This window comes from Anopheles funestus, chromosome X (genome assembly GCF_943734845.2).
Source record: "Anopheles funestus chromosome X, idAnoFuneDA-416_04, whole genome shotgun sequence".
NCBI classification, from domain to species: Eukaryota; Metazoa; Arthropoda; class Insecta; order Diptera; family Culicidae; genus Anopheles; species Anopheles funestus.
In genome coordinates this window covers 10,488,439-10,506,719 of record NC_064597.1, presented here as the reverse complement: position 1 = coordinate 10,506,719, position 18,281 = coordinate 10,488,439, and the positions used below count along the sequence as shown (strand labels likewise).

At 39.3% G+C, this 18,281-nt stretch overlaps 1 protein-coding gene and 1 long non-coding RNA gene across 2 annotated transcripts in view; one reads left to right on the top strand and one right to left on the bottom strand.

The window, feature by feature from the left end:
- Positions 1-18,281, bottom strand: part of LOC125763514 (uncharacterized) — a 185,685-nt gene that overhangs the window by 122,918 nt on the left and 44,486 nt on the right. The window contains exon 3 of the long non-coding RNA XR_007418352.1: positions 12,693-12,767. This is a non-coding gene — a long non-coding RNA (uncharacterized LOC125763514). The remainder of the gene's footprint in view (positions 1-12,692; positions 12,768-18,281) is intronic.
- The window catches only part of LOC125763436 (transmembrane protein fend-like), a 64,136-nt gene that overhangs the window by 44,757 nt on the left and 1,098 nt on the right, over positions 1-18,281 (top strand). The gene's annotated exons all lie outside the window — the stretch shown is intronic.

Sequence of the window (18,281 nt, the reverse complement as noted above, 5' to 3'; positions counted from 1 at the left end):
CAGGAGAATGCGATTCTTCGTTTGTTTGTTTTTTCCCCGCGATGGAATATTGCTCGGCACGGGAGGAAAAATTAAGTATTCATGACTAGGAGCAGAAATAGAAAGCAAGGAGAAAAATTAAAAAAACAACAACAACAGAAAAACTCATCGAGAAGAAGCGCTTTTCCCGCGCTGGTACCGGTTGAAATGATTTTGGGGTTAAGGCAAACAATAACAAACAATCTACAAATGAATATTGAGTCTAAAATTGCATGAAATAAGCCACGATGATACGATGGTCCTGGGTGCAATCGTGCTGGTTTGAAGGAGTTTGAATTACATTAACCCAAAGGAAGCGTTGGTTGACCACGTTTTGCCAGGTAGTAAATGGGAGAGACGGGTGACTCTCGAAATCGACCCATTTTGCATACTCTTCAAATGCAAAACATCTTCATCTTCATTGTTTTTTTTTCTCTTTCATAAATGTGATTCCGCGAACATTATGCATGCGAAGTGGATGCGGTCAGTTAGTTTCTTCCGGATGGAAGACCGTATGCTGTGCGGATCAATGAGCTTCTTCTGGAGCGAAGACTTCTGTTAGTGTCTACAAAATGTCCAAGAAGTTGCGCTTTCGTGTAAGAGCATGCAAAAGAGAGACTGGAGTGCGTGACTGCAACATTGTTGCAATTTATTTGCCCACCCATTTCTGCATACCGGCACGCAAAAATCGACTCAATGTTCACCTGTTTTCCGGTTGTCCATTAGAGGCAAGATTTTAAGCTGTTTTTTTGAGAAGCTGTATACAAAGTTTTTTTTCCCGCAGCTTCAATTCCTGCTGGGAGATAACAAGTTGTTTGGTGCATGGTGAACGAGATAACATTTAATAAACGCTACTAGCAGATGCAGTTTCTACCTCAATGTAGGTGTGATGTTCGGTTCAGCAAAAAAAAACGAGTCATGTTTTACAACGAAACAAGTGCACCGTAGTTCCATGCTGTGATGTCCAAACCTGTGCCTGTATAATGACCCAAGGTAAGGATGAATGTCGCAGCATGGTACCAAGCTTTTGCCGATGAAGATGCGAAGTTACTCCCAGACATTCTACTGACGAATCAATTAAAGAAGCGAAATGAAGGGATTTTTTATCCATAGAAACTTGATTCTGGTTTTTACTTGGAAAATCCATTTTAAATCCTATATTTGGACATCCTAGAAGAAAGCCTACAATATTGCACGGTAGAGTTTTTGGAAAAAGATCATAAATCATCTGTCAATACGTTTGGTAGCAAGAAAAAAAAACTGTTCGGACTAGCAATCATCAGATATCAACTCGGAACAACTTCTCCATCTCCTCAACAAAAAAAACGAAACGAGTGTACAATCAAAACTCGACAATACCTTCGGACATTCCGGGATCCTATTAAAAATGATTGATAACTTGATAGTCCGCCCGGGAGTCTCGTCCGGAAGTTCGTCTATTCACTTGGCCTGTGGAGGAGAGGTTGCTCCAGTCCGTGGCATATGATCCCAGGAGCAAATCAAGATGCCACCTGAACTGCCCTGCGGGTCACCCAAAAAAAAACGAGAACGGGGGACAGCTAGGATGAAATTGTCTCCCACTGCACCAGACCGGTTGATTGATAGCGATACGCACGTCCCTGCCCCTGTTACTGAGATGTTGCGACGGACTGTGACCCAAACATGTACAGCGGACAGCAGAAGTCTCGTACGGAGTACGACGGAATATCCTTCCGCAACGGTTTGCACACAACAACGCGCGGTACACGCGCGATAGCAATTTATCAGCCACTCCATTAATCACCCGGTCGCGTTCTCTTATCGTCCTCAAAATTTGCCATCGTCGTCCAGTTCCTGGTACCAGTTCTGGTGGCATAAAAGTTTTGCATCGCCTGCTAGTTTCATTATCAGCATCAGTTTCCTCAGCTTCTATCGTGGCTTTTGTGGAGAATTGCATTTAAAAAAAAAATTTGTTGTGGTTATTCCCTGTCCGGTAAACTTCATCATCCCTTGCACAGGATGCAAGTTTCAAGTTCAAGGTTTTTTTTGTTCTTGGTTCTCTTCCACCATTACCGGGGACTCTCTGCACATACGTCATCTGACTATCTCAGAGAATAGGTGACAAATTGCTCACCGATAGTGATCGACACCATGTTGTGGCTTCGGGCGTAGTGTCGAATTGCGATAAGACTACATAAAAGTTCACCCAGTACCTCAGTAATGTGTATGGGTACGATACTGGGAAGGTTAATTTATAGTACGAAATAGCCTTAGGACGTTTTTTGGTGTAATCTAATCATTTACAGGTGGAAGACATACTTTCAACACCTGCTCTTTTTCGCTGTACTTCATTAAAGTGGTCAAGAAATTTGATGCAAAATTCTTTCAAAAGGCTATAACCGGTGTTTGAGCACCAGAAGTACTACTCTCATAGAGATCTCTATAGAGAAGCATCACATCACCAAAACTGAACAATGTTAGTAACGACACCATGTCCACAGGAAAAAAAACCGACTATCCACCATCAATAGGGAATATGAAATGTACCCTTTGCGATAGAAGCGAAACTCGCACATCCGTGACGAATCTGTGACGGGTAGACGGGTGTGCTGAAAGAAAAAACAGTACGTCAGACGTCACCAAAAAAAACCTTGGAGATCCTCCAATCCAAAAACCTTGGCCAATTTCATGCATCAAGACCTTCGGCAATTTGTCATCGTCCAGCCCCCTCCCCGGGGCCGTATGGGCATTGGTTGCGGAGTCTTTATCACACTCGCTCGCACATTTCGTCTGCCGTCATTATTATACGGCTGATGAGCGCGCTCCTCTTTCTTCCCTCTTTCCCTATAGAACCCAGACCGAATCGCCACACCGATTGTAGAACACAAACAAAAGAAACGCAAAATCCCGTCCAGGCGATTCCACGTTTAGGGGGTTTTTTCTTTCAAATCTTATCGTTTTTTTTTCTTTTTGGGTTCTTTGCTTTATTTTGAAAATGGATGTTAGGACCAGCGGTTAGGACCAGATGGCCTTGAGGATGGGGTTTACCTTCGGTGCACACGTTCCAAATATTTCATTTTTCTCGCTCTTTTTCTCATTCTTTCGTCTGCACCCATTTACTGAGGTTCAAATCCATTTTGCAAAGCATAAATTTGTCAATGTGACTTTATCATTCTCTTTCCGATGTACTTTCGAAGCAGCATACTTTGGGTATTGTTCAGTACTTTGTGTGTGTGTTTGCCAATTTTTTAATCCTCCCTATGCTGTTTCTTCTCACCACAAACTGGAACAATATCGGTTGAAAAAAAAAATTCCTCATACATATACAGGTAGTACCCAAGAAGAACTATTACTGTGGACATGCGGGAATTCGGACAAACCTCAAAAATTCCGACAAATCGAATTCCGAGGAGTACGTCAAATTTGAGTGACATTTCGTTGAGATTTGAAGGTTATGTGAAAAGAAATTCCCGGATCTCTCAATATAGAGGAAGAAGAAGAAGAAGATCTGTCAATATTAAAATGTCGCCCAGGTCTCTAATCCATGTCTATTTCTCGTAGTATCTCGCGCACTTCCTGTACCTTAAGATTGCTTTCGCCCTGTTCCGCTCCAACAAATCCGGATCACATCTTGTGCGATCTTATGCGCCTCCCGGGCGCACTTGATGTCTCTCTTGCAAAAAAAAGGGTCGTCTGCTGGATGTTTTGTGTTTCCTACGTTTTTTCTTCTGCTACGGGGTTTTCGTCTTGTGTTAAATATATGCCTCGCTCGCGTGCTGTCTTTTGCCAAGTCCTTCATTTCCATGTCACTTGCGCCTGCTTGCGCCCTTACCCTTGTTTGCCTTAACCTGTATGTCACGGGGAAGATTTCGCTAGGTAACTGTGTGTTCCCCCAGTCGAAACACAACCAGAAAGGAGTGTGCAGCAAGACGGACCGAGTTTGCATTCATGTTCTTTAAGGCTGCAGCATAAGCATGAACCACAGCAAACGTAACACAAACCTGAGATCGAGAGGAAGAAATCCCCGAAAATGAAATTAAAAAAAAAAACGCCAAACCCGAGTATTCAATTTCATCCTTTTTTTGCGCTCCATAAAGCAGACGAACAATGGTTTTCTGGCCAGACAGCGGGCCAGTGGCCATTCTTCCCAGGGCAACGGAAGGAAGCTGCACCGTTGTTAGCGCTTGGTGGAGCATCAGTTCCTCTCTGTTGTACCTTTTTTGAAATCTTTCCTTCCCTTTCTTCTTCTTCTTCTTCATGTGCGAGAACCGTTTTGTTCGCTTTTAAATTTTTCGGATGAACCCCGGCACCCCGAGCACTGTGGTTTGATTTTTGCAAACGGCGTTTTGTAGAAGAACCAGGCGCATTACTCGACCGACCGGTATTGCATTGTCTTCTAGGTCGTCGCTGTGTGGTCCCGATCGCTGGTCGTTTCGGGGTAGCACCCCCCGGGAGGGGTGAGATTTAGAATATGTTGAGAACATTTTTGGGGTGCATTAAAGATCCGGTGGTGTGAGATAAGCATATCTTTAGTGATGATGCTTTTAAATATTTTTTTGCGATGAAATTGAAAATTCTCATGCATATAAGACGCCAGACGCAAGACGTAAGACGCAAGACTCAAGAAGAATTTATTTCCTAGGAATTCAAGAATATTGTCATAAAGGAAAGCTCATCCACGAGAATTATTATACATTTTTTTATCGAACAAATTTCTTGATTTTTTAATTAAATTTTCCTTTATTAAAATTTCAATAAAAACGACTTTTTGCCTGATAAAGATATAAAATAGAAATAGTCTAAAAATAAATAAAATCATCATTAAAAATGTTAATAAAAATGTTCAAAAAGAAAAACAAATAAACAAGAAAAGAACACCTTTTTCTTCTTTTTCGTAATTCACCACAAATTCTTAACCCTCGGACCCCGAAAAAAACACCCCAACATGTTTCTTAGCACGCGCTTATAATTTTAAAAAACTGTCACTTCCTTAACCTTGCTCCAGAAACGCCTCTCGCTGTATACATTCGTCTCAAATCGGGATACCCGCTAGCGGCCGAAAGAAAAAGAAAGCCCAAGCTAATAAATCAATTATACCGCAACTAATGCTCACATGCCGGACTAAATGGTAATCCGATTGGCTTTTCGGGGTGGTATCGGTTTTCAGCACCCAGGTCCACTCGACGCGCTAATGATATTTATCGGCCCTAGGCGGGGCCAAAGTGCCGGATGGCCGGACGTCTGTTAGACAACGGCTTAGTCGCGCACGGTTGGACGTGGTGAAAAGTTCTCGACACATAACAACAACTACACAAACGAAGGATAGCTTAACAAGAAGATCTGATTAGAAGTGACAATCGAACAGTGTGACAAAGGGCGTCGGTATGGTCTGCATTGACCTTTTTTTTAACTTAAAAAAATGGAAATTATTTTTTAATGATTTTTTTTCTGTTTAACTCGCATTGTGAATTACTTTTTTTTAATTATTTAAAATCTTTACATCATTGGATATTCTTCTTTTATTATAATCTTCTTTTATTATAATCTTCTTTTATTATAATCTTCTTTTATTATAATCTTCTTTTATTATAATCTTCTTTTATTATAATCTTCTTTCAATAATAATTTTTCTTAAGAAAATTTTCTTTTATTTCTAATTAGTAAAACATGCTAACAGATGATTTTTTAACGGAATATCAAGCAAAAAAGAAGAAGAAGAAGAAGTATTGTATATTCAAATACTGAATTTAATGGCATAATTAAAAAATACATATAAATATAAGAAGTATAATAATGGCAGTTATTATTTTAAAAAATTGTTATTAATAACATGAGAAAACTAATTAAGTAACCCTTTCTTTTGTTTTTCCACGTGGTCTTGCCCATAAAAACTGGAAGCTGTTTCATTACAATTTTACACTAATTAGCCATTCGCTTAATGATTTTGTTGCCCACCACAATTTTCACACACACCCAAACGTATGGTCCTAATCGCAAGCCCTCCTTCAATCCTGTTAAACCCTTTTCATTACGCCTGAAACAAGCAAGAACCAACGCAACAACAGCAGCAAAAAAAACCCACAAAAGACGAAAAATCAATCCATTTTTCCGGTGAATTGTAATCAGTGCGCACTAATCAGGAAGGAATTTCGCTAATTTTCGCTAGTTCCCTTATGTTCCGTTCCAGTGGGGCCGTTCCTTTCCGGTTTCGTACCTTTCCATTGCGGTCCCTTCTTCTCCCCCTCCCTTCCGTCAATTTCAGCCCCAAAAAAAAGTCAGCAAATGATTCAATGAAGCTTATTACGCACAAAATGAATCGTGTGTGCGTGTTTGTATGACGTTCTGCTTTTCTTTAAGGCAAAAAGAAGTAGAAAAGGATGCTTTCGGGCTACGAAGTACCACCCATCGTCCTTAGTGGGGTTTTCCATTGTATGAGTTTGGGTTCCTTTGACATTAAAAATTTAAAGTCCATTTAACGCATCCCCGACGTATGCTTGTGCGTGCGTTGTCAGCTTTAGGCTGACTTTATAGGCGCTTCGCGCAGACAATTTTTTTGCGATGCTGTGGCATTAGACGACAAGCAGCAATTTTGTCAAAAAGTAACCAAAAACTAAAATGGCGACAGCAGCAAACCAAACGGAACACGGCAATTGCAAATTGTTGTCTTTTTTCCCGTTTTTGTTTTAAGTCTCCTATTTCTCCCTTACGAAACACGAATGGTTCATGTCGATGTACCCAACGGGCAAGACAGAATCATTATCAGCTCCTCACCGAACTTCCCATATAACATACACACACACAGATGCGCCCATTAAAGACATCTCCTGCGTGTACTTCTTCAGTTTTGCTACAGACGATCGCTAATGAATTCACGATTACATACTCATGCGATCGTTTATTAGCTTAAAATGTATGCTTAAATTTAAATAATTAATTAAATTGCTTTTTTGCTTCCCCTTGCACCCGAACGAGTGGTTCGTTTTGCAGCTTACTCGGTGCGACTTCACGTCCACGTGGTTTTCCTAACCGTATCACCACATTTTGCTGCCGAAAATGACATTGCACACTATGGGTTTTGTTGAAAGATTTCATAACAAAACAAAATGTCTAATGAATGATTATAATAAGAGAATTGTTTAACAATTCATACAGCCGAAATTCATACAGCAATACGTTAGTGAATCGCCCAAAATTGTTAAAAAATCGCGTGCCATTGATATGGAATGTCAAATTCATACGATTATTGTTATTGTGTTCGTGTGCTCCTGTCAGTTTTTTTTAATTTTCAGCTTCAAATTGATGGAAAATAAAATATTTGTGATTTATTACTGTTAATAATATTTGTTTAAAATTTCATTCAAACAATTATTTTATATCTCTACTCTTCAATCCTCCCATATAGCCTGCTCATTTGACATTCCATATCAATGGCACGCGATTCTATATACAGGCGTCCCCCGAGGTACGACTGTATTTGGGACCGAAAAAAAGAGCCCGAAGTAAAGCGTAAATCGAAATCTTCGTAAGCCAAGAATACATCGTTTATAACCATATGTAGAGAGTCGAAAGGTTTATTCAAATATTTTAGAGGAAAAAATTATCTAAAAATCGTTTTAAATGGTATATTAAATGATCATTTAAATATTTCCTTAAAATATTTATCGAAAATCGAGACAGTTTATACCAACAATTAAATTTTTATATTTAGTGAAGACATTGTCTACTGTCAAGATCAAAGATCACAGTCGTATCTGTGAATCGTTGTATCTTGGGGGGGGTCGTAACTCGGGGGACGCGTGTATATATATTTTATATCTGAACTCTTCAACCCTTCCATATGTAAACAGCCTGCTCAGTTGACATTCGACATTAATGGCACGCGATTTTATATCTTTTTTATGATTCGCTAACGTATTGGGTGTTTCCATATCAAATGGTTGCGTATTTTATATTCGCTTGCGCGATTCACTAAAGTGTGCTCTCCGCACCCTATCAGTTGCATTTCCCTGTACGTCACTTGACATGAATTCAATTGATTTTGAATCTAAAGAAATATTTTATTATAAAAAAGAGCACAAAAGAATTATTTTAGTCCACCAAACACTCCATAGTGTTAGGTTCCTCCCAGCCGCGCTCCCTGCTGAAATACAGCGCAAAAGCTCACACTGCACTCCATGAAGCTCGTGTGAGTGAAGGTAATGTATACGAATGAACGGACAACAGCAAAAAAAAACATGCAAACGGGAACATTTTGCCGTTTTGCTACCGAAAAAAGTCAGTGCAGACGTGGTAGCTTCAGTTATCAAGCGTCCAACATGATCTTGGTGCCCCGTGTGTGTGTGTGTCAAGCACACACGTTTGCGGTACGGGTCAGCGCTTTTGCCTTTCTGCTTGTAAGCTCGTTCGGGTGCTGGTTCTGCATTTTGCACGTTTGCTTTAGTGTGTAGCGTTTTTTTTTGTTAAATTACCTTCAGTCCTCTTTTCCGTAGCCACCACCACCAGACCGTGGTGATCGAATGATCGTGACAGTGTTGCGATGGTACCTATTGCCAAAGCAAGAAGCAAGCAAAGACAGAACACAAGAACGGAACGATTTATATACGGCGCATATACGGCGTATATACGGCTCCAGTTTAACTACCAGTTGCCACCGGCACCCCCCCCCCCACGGGGGGGTGGGGCAGGTGGGTATATATGTGTCACCGCCGTACAACAACGACGTTTCGTGTAGGAAAGGATTTGGAGTACCTTGTCCATGGGCTTTCGTTTTGCATTGCTTATCTTGTCGATTTACGCATTTCGATTATCGCACGTTTAAGATCTTTCCGCATGCGAAGGGAATTTCTGCTGCAGAGAGGATCTCTGGCCAGAGGATGTACTGCAAACTGCAGTCTGCCGCGCCACTTTGGTAGTATTTGTCACTCGCTGGTACTTGAAAAGAAAAAAAAAACAATCCTCCCCAAAACCAGAGCGAACCCAACAGCGAAAAGCCTTCCCATCATCCATCATCGGCTCTGGCTCGATCGGAGTGGCTCGATATGTAAATCTTTGCGCTCGTCACCACCGCCAGAGGCCAGCAGCACTTCTTCACCATTAGTACCTACCGAGACCAGGAACGAAACAGCCCATCACAAGGTACCTGGTGTGTACCATTTCGAAACCGATGCGTAAAATGTTTCGCATGCATAATAATACGCCGCTCGTACGGTCACGCTATTTGCCCAGGACCCGGTCGCGTATCTCTATTAGCTGCACCGAGCTCACCGTGCTCGTGTTCGATGCTGTACAGTGCAGAGAGTTCCCCATCGCGTTTTGCGGTTTTTGCGCTTTTTTCCCCCACCGAATGCGAGAGACCTCCGGCAATGATGCTGCCGGTGCGTTTATCTCGTGGCCATGTTTGCAGATACTTTGCCGTGTAATAGTGGATGATAATTTTATTATTGCATGCGGTGTTGTGTAGCCTCCACATGATGCTAGTAACGGACGGATTCCGTACCACTTCCAAGGTATCTCTGGACGCACCTCAGGAAAAAAATCACCCCCCACCCCAGTAAGACATTCCCGGTGCGGAATGCACATGGTACGGGTTGTGGTTAGGTCGCAGCGACAAGTTATCGAGTAGCCTCGGCTACTCTATCATCAGCGGTAGAATCCTTGAGAAGTTCCGGGAAGAGTTCCCGGCCCAAGAGCGGGACGCATATGTTCCACATACATATCGTTTACTTCGCCTCGGGAGCACGGCCAACCATGATAAGTGATGGCTTGCCGGAAGGTACGATGCGAAGAAGAATCATGCAGAAACGTTGCAAGTGTGTTCAGTTTTGAAGCATTAGATGCATGTGATGAATGACAAAAAATTAGATGTTTACTTGTACAACTACAAGTTGATTATTCATTTTTTTAATGAGGTGATTACAAAATATTACTGCTTGAAGGATAAAAAATTGGAACTTCCTTATTAGATATTTAATATAATAATATTCTCACACATATGGCCGTCCTAACTGAAATAAATATTTTAAAATAAAAATATTCCCCCAATACATTTTGTTTAGTGATCTCCTCAACGCCCTCGATCGGTCGTTGTAAACACACACGCTCAACTCGTCGAGCGTGTGACGTAAACGGATTAAGATCCAACAGGCTCTAAGTGCTTCATGAAATAAAGAGTTCAGTAGCGTACAAAGAATCGAAGAACGCGCAGTTGAAGTCTTTTCGTAAAAAAATGTACATTCTTAAAAAATCGTACAAAATTGTGGACGTAAATGAGTTACTTCAGGCTATTGCTTATGATTGATTTATTATGCTCTTGTCTTTTACATCGTTAAGAAAAATATGACATTTTTTATAAAATCTACTAAAAAAGCGACTTTTCTTTGAAAAAGAATATTTATTATATTCTCCCCTAATCCATTTTGTTGAGTGAACTCCTCAACGCCCTCGATCGGTCGTTGTAAACGCATACGCTCAACCCGTCGTGCGTGTGATGTAAACGGGTTGAGATCCAACAAGCTCTAAGTACTTCATGAAATAAAAAGTTCAGTAGCGTACAATGAATCGAAGAACAAGCGGTTTAAGTATTTTCATAAAAATTGTACATTCGTATATAATTGTGGACGTAAATTAGTGACTTCAGGCGATTGCTTATGATTGATATATGATTTTCTTGTCTTTTATATCGTTAAGAAAAACATGAAATTTGTTATAAAATCTGCTAAAAAAGCGACTTTTCTTTGAAAAGTGTATTTTTATCGATCGTCTAAAAAGTTTCTTTTTATTCTCCAAAAAACTCAAGAAACTTCAAGGTATTCTTCAGCAACTTTTAACAAGAATTTTTTTTCCTAATATTATTTCAAAATAAAGCTATTACACTTTAACGATTTCATGCTGCTGCCTTGTTTTAAAAATGTTGAAAAAAAACCCCAGTCGTACAACTTTAATTAATCATTCCCATCAATCGTTTCGGCCATATGAAGACAGATCCCAGAACGGTCGCTACCATGGCCACTTCCTTTCAGTCCCAGTGCAGGCAGTCGCTACCGCCAAAAAAAACCCCCGAACCCGATGGGTGCGATCGGAGGGCGGAAAAAAATCAAAGGAATAGTTTAGATACATCCTATCTAAATTGACTTAAATTATAATGCACGGGCAATGGATGGTGAGGAGCGTTTCATTTTAATAATCTATTCCCGCACCGTCCCCAGTTTTCACTTCCGCACCGCAACCGCCGGTACTTACGTTCGTTTGTGTGTGTATTTTTTTTATTCGTCTTTTTCTTCTGCTGATGCTTTCATGAGCAATGGGAATCGGGGACCGTCAAGGGCAATCGAGAAGCGAGAAATGGAAGCGCATAGAAGCTAAAACAAACGAACCTTTTGCCGGCTTAACTTATCGCAAACGTTCCGATGACAGCAAGAGTGTGTGTGTGTGGTGAAGGAGGTAGGGTAGGAGTGGGAGAGAGATTTTGTGTGTGTGTGTTTTGTTTTTATTTCCTTCTTGATTCATCTTAAACTTTGGTCTTCGTTAAGTTTCTTTCCTTTTTGCCTTCCACTTGCCTCCCTCTTTCTCTTTTCAAAACCCTTTTTATTTCAAACCCTGTTTCGTACGTATGCGTATATTAAGCATATTTAGAGCACATTTCCGAACTGTAAAGCCACTTGGAAAAATACTAGCGCTACTTCAAATGCGTCTCATCGGGTATGATGAGCGGCATTTCGGCATCAGGAAAGTGGGATCAAACGTACCGATTTCACCGCAAAGGACGCATGCACCGCGTTTTTTTTCCTTTATTCATTTTCGCACGTAACCGGCATTCGGTAAATTCGACCTTACGCTCGTCATTGCTTATCTCTCGGCTACGGTAGCGCATCGGAAACAAACACAAAAGAGAGAGATCGAAAAGAAAACGAGACGTAAAATCATTCACCTCCATTCAAGCGATCGAGTTCAATTCATCCCTCCGAGTTTCTGTTCACGCTACAGAATATGCTGCTCACTCATGCACTATCCATCTCATCATCTTATCCGCCAAACATCAACAAGTGGACTGGTATATTTCAGAGGTTCGTCACAGTGGATCTGGTAACAGGTTCTGCAATGCAGAGAAATCTGTGGAATTGCCACCACCCAAAAACGAAAATCGGTAAAGAAATTCCATTCGTATGCAGGAAGGAACTTGCATGCACCTTTTCGTTATGTTGAGTAACCCTGTAATTGGGCCAATATTTCTATTTCAGACTAAGAGGTAAATTTGATTCAGATTCATGATTCAGGAATGAATCTTTGAATCCTTTGGACGAAGGAGTTCATGAATCTGATTTTTTATGAACCAATAAAGATTCATAAATTTTTTGTGAGTCATGATTTGAATGACTCTTCAGTGAAGATTCATATGAATGACTCTTTTTATAAAATTCATATGAATGAGTTTTTTTATAAAATTCATATGAATGACTCTTTTTATAAAATTCATATGAATGACTCTTTTTATAAGATCCATATAAATGACTCTTTTCATAAAAATCATTGAACAAAACACTTCCCTTTGGAATCCTTTAAATGAAGGAGCTCATGAATCTGTGATTTTTCATAGATCTAGTTTTGAATGACTCTTCAATGAAGATTCATATGAGTGACTCTTTTAAAAAGATTCATTGAGCAAAAAAACACTAGTTCCAGATCATATTGCTACTTACTTTTGGTAAATTAATTTTGAGACTTTTTCCGAATCGTGAAGAGACATCTTTGGCTGTTGTATCCGGGTCAGGCAACTATAAAAAAACAGTAAAAAAAGTAAAAAAAACAGTAAGTATATTTCAGCAACAAGCATAAAAAATAAAACGTAACTCACAAACAAAATTAATAAATTAAATAAAAAAAGAGAAACAAACAAACAGAAATAAAATCATAAAAACTAAACAAAAACCAAAACAAAGAGATAAAAGATGTAGTAAATGATATAGAAATTACATTTAAAATCAAAACTCTATTTAACACCAGAAAGGTGAGGGAAAGGAAAACGGAAACGTAGTACAGAATGTTACGCTTTAACATCCCATTAGCAACAAATAGCTTCTTAAATGACGGATATTCAGCTCGTTTTTCCCTCCCCTGTTCCATTCGCACACAGCACTCATCCAAAATGTCATTCGGCTTTAAACGTATGCGTTGAACCTATTCCATTTCACGGGGCCGCCCAGGTCGCCAAAGATCTGTTTCTGCTCAACCGGCCCTACCACCTCACCCCGCTCGCAGTTCGCTTGCACACCTGGCACACAGCTGTAAACATGCAAAGAAGTCAAAACGCCAGCAGCGTTTGCGGGGCGCAATGGAAAAAAACGGGGGTCTTCCCGGGGGTTGGAACAGGTTCTTTCTGCTCGAGCTTCTGAGTCCGCGCACGCCCAACCATTGACGATTACTGCTGCTGATGATGATGACGGTGATGGCTGCCGGTCACTTTGTGCCTAACCGACACACATTAGCCTAAGGCTTCGTTTTTTTTCGACTTCAATCCTCAAGAGTTGACCATCCTCGCCGCCAGTGGGTTAGTGGACGACACACATTAGGAAAAATTCGACCGAGCTTTTCGGCGGCACCCTGGCTTAGATCTTCGGACACTTCGCGTAGAGTTTAATGTTCGATGCATGAAGGAACGAAATGAAAAAGAAAAATTATCTCAACATAGTTTAACCACCTTTAGGAGCTCGTTGCTGCAGACGAGAGGCAGCGGAGGGAAAAAGTGATTATTTATTGCCACCGCTGAATAAATCGCGTCAAGCGAATTGAATACTAAAGAAACATACAGAAATCGCTGTCAATATTAATCGTTTCCGGAGCATGATTATAATCTGCATCTAATCAGCTCCGCATTGGATTAGGCACAACAACAAACGTTTAAAACTGAGAGAGAGAGAGAGAAAAAGAGAGAGAGAAGCATCTTGCGATTGCTGTTCCGGTGCTGATGGTGATGAGTTAATAAGAAGTCAATTCCACCATTTAAACGTGTATATATGCGTTAAGCTAATCAATTCGACATTATAGCCAACCATGAAAACTTAATCGATTTGCAAATCCACACACGAACACACAAAAAAAAATGTTAAACGACAATGTGATTCGAACGTTTTGCAAAGAAAGCTAATCTTGAGGTCTGTTTTTTTGTGTGTCTTGTTTTAGTTAGAAACCATTCTGCGTTTCGGGCAGCTAATAATCGAACGGATTCGCTTTATCAGTCGCCACAGATCGGAGGAAAAATTTAATCATTATTCATAATTATAATGCAACCCAAAACCCGTCCTTTGCTTCCCAAATGCTTCGCATCGTCTGTTCTTTTTTTTTGTTTAGTTTGCCTTCATAAACCTCTGTTTCGATTTATTACTTACGCCGTTACGCCGCTCATTTATCATCGTTGGGGTGAGTTTTATTTTGTTGTTGGCTTCCACTCTTTCATGTGTATTTGTGGCTTCTTTTTTTGTTTAAAGGTATTCCACCTTTTAGCCTGACAAACCTAGTGTCCTTTTGATATGGAATATGTGTCTTTGAGAGACATTCTTTCCAACTCCACGAACATTGTTTATTCGGTTTTTTGCTGATTTGATTTATTTAAGGCTCCTTTTTTATTACTTTATACGCAGGGTTCACGATATAAAGTATTTAATTTATTTTACTGTTTATTTATTAATTTTATTTATTTATTTTTTTCCTTTAATTTAAAAATTTAATATATTTTTAAATTATAAAAATGCAGTATTGAATTAATTTTATAATATTTAAACTTGCTATAATGCAGTAAGCGACTGTCAGCATGTTTGAAGGAATAAAAAAAATACATTTTATATAAAGATATAAAATACAAATATTTTTACATTTTATATATAAATATACAATACAAAAAAGTTATACATAAATATAACACAAATATGTATATTTTCTGTAATATTTTTAAGTTACAAAAACATCTGTTGTAATTTCTAAATTAACAGATAAAAGTTTAATTTCAAAGTTTTTTTCCTAAAACTTATTTATTGCTCAGTAACCCTGCACTGTATATTTCACTTCAAAACTCCACCTATCTACTACCGTTTTTTTTTCTGTGTGACAAAAAAGGGCTTTAAACGTTGAAATGCCGTACAGCATCCCTAAGCCAAATTGACCAGCTTGATTTCCGCGCATGTTGACTTTCTTATTGCTCGGTTTTGCCGCTTCTAAGCACTTCATCACGGTTGCACGGTGCAACCGAAGGCAAATGCTCGAACAAAACCATCATATCGATTACGTAGTGCAACTCGGGCGGTAATAAACATTCCTGCATCACCGTCTGCCAAGCAATAGCGGGTCAACCGTGCCTCAACCGTGTGCGTTTATTCGCTTCTTCCCACCAATGCTGGTTGGTTTCCTTTTACCAGGTCGTTCTTTCATATTCTACCACGAAGCAACGCGCAAAAAAAACCCGCAAAACAATTCACAATACCCAAAAACCGTTCTTTTTTCCCTTCTTGCTGCACGATGATGCTCGCTTGGATGCATTGTGTTTAGTTGTTTTTTTTCCTTTCATTTTGGCGATGTTTCAAAAAATGCTAATTTATTACGTACGTATGTACACCGTACGAGAAACGGCTCCTATCGTATAACCCAGCTCGGGCTCTCGTGGAAAATGAAAAACAATTCATGCAAGCGGGCGCACACACACATTACTTCACCTGCTAGATAGTACGGTCTGGAAGGTGTATTGTGCAGGTTTCTTAAAGAACAGAATTCCACATGACGCCGCAAGGTTTCACCATTCGTGTACGATACGAATAATAAATTAAATTTCTTTCCCTCGCTGTACCTGTAGTTTGTTTTTTTTTTTTATTTGCTATTCATTTCGAAGTTATGCTTTTCCTTTCGGGTTTTTCTACCAAGCTAAAGTGGATTGTAATGAGCACGAAAAAAAAAACAAAAACGGCAATAAAATAGTTTGTTTTTTGATGAATGCATACTTATAAGCGAAGTGTTAAATATTCACGGTATTTTAATTTGGCAGCAAATTTTAAAATGATTTCTACTGTTGGAATTCTACTGTATTTAATTTAATAATTTCTAAATTTTGAAGTTTTATTAAGTAAAAAATAATAAAGAAAGACAGCGCGAGCAAATTAAAAGAAGGGGTTCGTCGCTTTAAGTCTTTTGTTTTCCCGATTTTTTTTTTCTCGATTTTAGGTGCTGTTTTTGTTACTGATTTAAATGCAATTATTTTTATTACACTTTTTAAAAAGGTTATACTCTATTTAAGGTTAAAAGTATATTTTCCTTATAAATTTTTTTTTATAATATTAATTTCTTAAATATTAAGAAATATTAATATTAATAAAAAATAATATAGCACTCAAATACGATTGTTTGTCGCAAATCTACCAAAAAACGCGAAAGTAATTCACCACCGTCTAAAACGATAAACCATGTTCCTAATGTCGTTTGAAGCAAATCAAACCCCCCGGAAAGGGGTGGTTAGGGGGGAGAAACCTTTTACTCGCTCACCACACAGCGAAACGGCCGAAGGTCGACCGTAGTGCAAATTGAACGGGAGAAAAAGGATAAACGCATGCGCAAAACAGACAGCAACCAGCATCGGGGAGCCAAACCATTGCGAACCGTGTCTCGTGTACCAAATCCCGTGTGTGGGTTTTCAGTCGCACAGTGGCTTTCGATTTCATACCGTACCGTCTGGGACGAACCTTCAACTTCGCCGCCGCCGCCAAATGGTTACGGTTGCGCAACAGTGCATATGTGCAACTGACTTATGCACATGTGCCGTTGCATAATGATGTCCGCAGCACGTTTTGAGAAATGGATGAAGTTTGTCATTCCCCAGACAGAGCCGTACGCTCTGTGTGTGAAGTGTTCGCCGGTTGAAAAATCGTACCTGGCGCAGTGCAAAGTTCGTGCAACAGTTTGCCATAATTCATAATGTTTATTTGGATCTAATTATGTGGGCTATTATTTACCGCGCATCATTACGCGGGCGTCCTGCTTTAAGGTTGAAGTCGGGTAACGATTTTGTTTGTGTTTGTTTAAAGCAAAGGGGCGTAAGAAAGAGATTCAAATAGAATCAAACGAAGGAGTGAACACATTCGCTTCGATCGTTTAAGTGTGAAGCAATGTGAATATTCCTTTTGGGTAGGGATTTTCGCTTTCGGTTCCCATCGTTGTTTAATTTTTTTTATAAGAAAAGGAAGTGTTAACAACTTTCAATATGCTTCATTCACAAAAAAATGTTTTAAAAGAAAAAAAATAACTTTTAAAGATTTAATGAATAAATTCATTAATAGTATAATAGCTTTTTCATTAATTTTATTTAAAAACAGGATTTTTATGATAAATATTTAGGCATTAACAATGCTACAAAACGTATAACACTTGTTTGTTGAGGCATCACTGTACTGAGCGAAAGATAAAACGAAAGACTTTGTTTTATAAATTACAAGCGACGAACCCGATTTGATCAATATTACGTTAAAATCTTTTCTTTCACTGTTTACAAACAGTGTTTCGAATAATGGTTATTAACCTCAATGATTTTTATTTGTTCTAGAAGACTAAAAAATCTTCCAGAATACAATTGATGTTGACGTTTTATGTCGTTGCTTACATCAAGTACTTTTTTCCTCATTACTTCCCAACATAGCAATAATGATTCGTCATGAACCAGTTCGATTAAGCTAAAGTGTAAAAAGACACCAGTATCGTACGGAGAAAAAAGGTTCATTGTGCCGTAGAAGTACTAGTGTAATCGAAAGAGATCGAAATGTGAACGCGAAACCATTGCACATCGATTCTTACACCGCTCTGTAAACAATCACGATGACCCCGATAATAACAACGATGATGATGATGATGATGATAATGATTACGATAATAACAGTAATAAACAGGGCAAGCTTCATGATAATGAGGATGACTCTTTATCTGAAACAATGGTCACATAAATTGCTTCAACCTGAAGTGAAGTGATCCTGTCTCGGGGCTCGATGGCTACGATCATGCTGTACTGTGGGGTAATGTTTTAAATTTCTTGCTTTTGCAGTGATTATTTCTGCAGCAGAAATTGTTTCTTTGCAGTAGGGTTCAACATTGTCATAATGGGTGCAGATTGCTCTTAAGATGATTTCACGTTTTTCCTTTCCTTTCCGAGCCGCCTGTGAAGAAGTATTTCTGGCGAACGTGGAATTTCTTGGAGTTTTAATGTCCGACTGGCAGAGCAAGATTCTAGGGTTAGTTGTTGAGGATGATGAAATGAGGGGGGG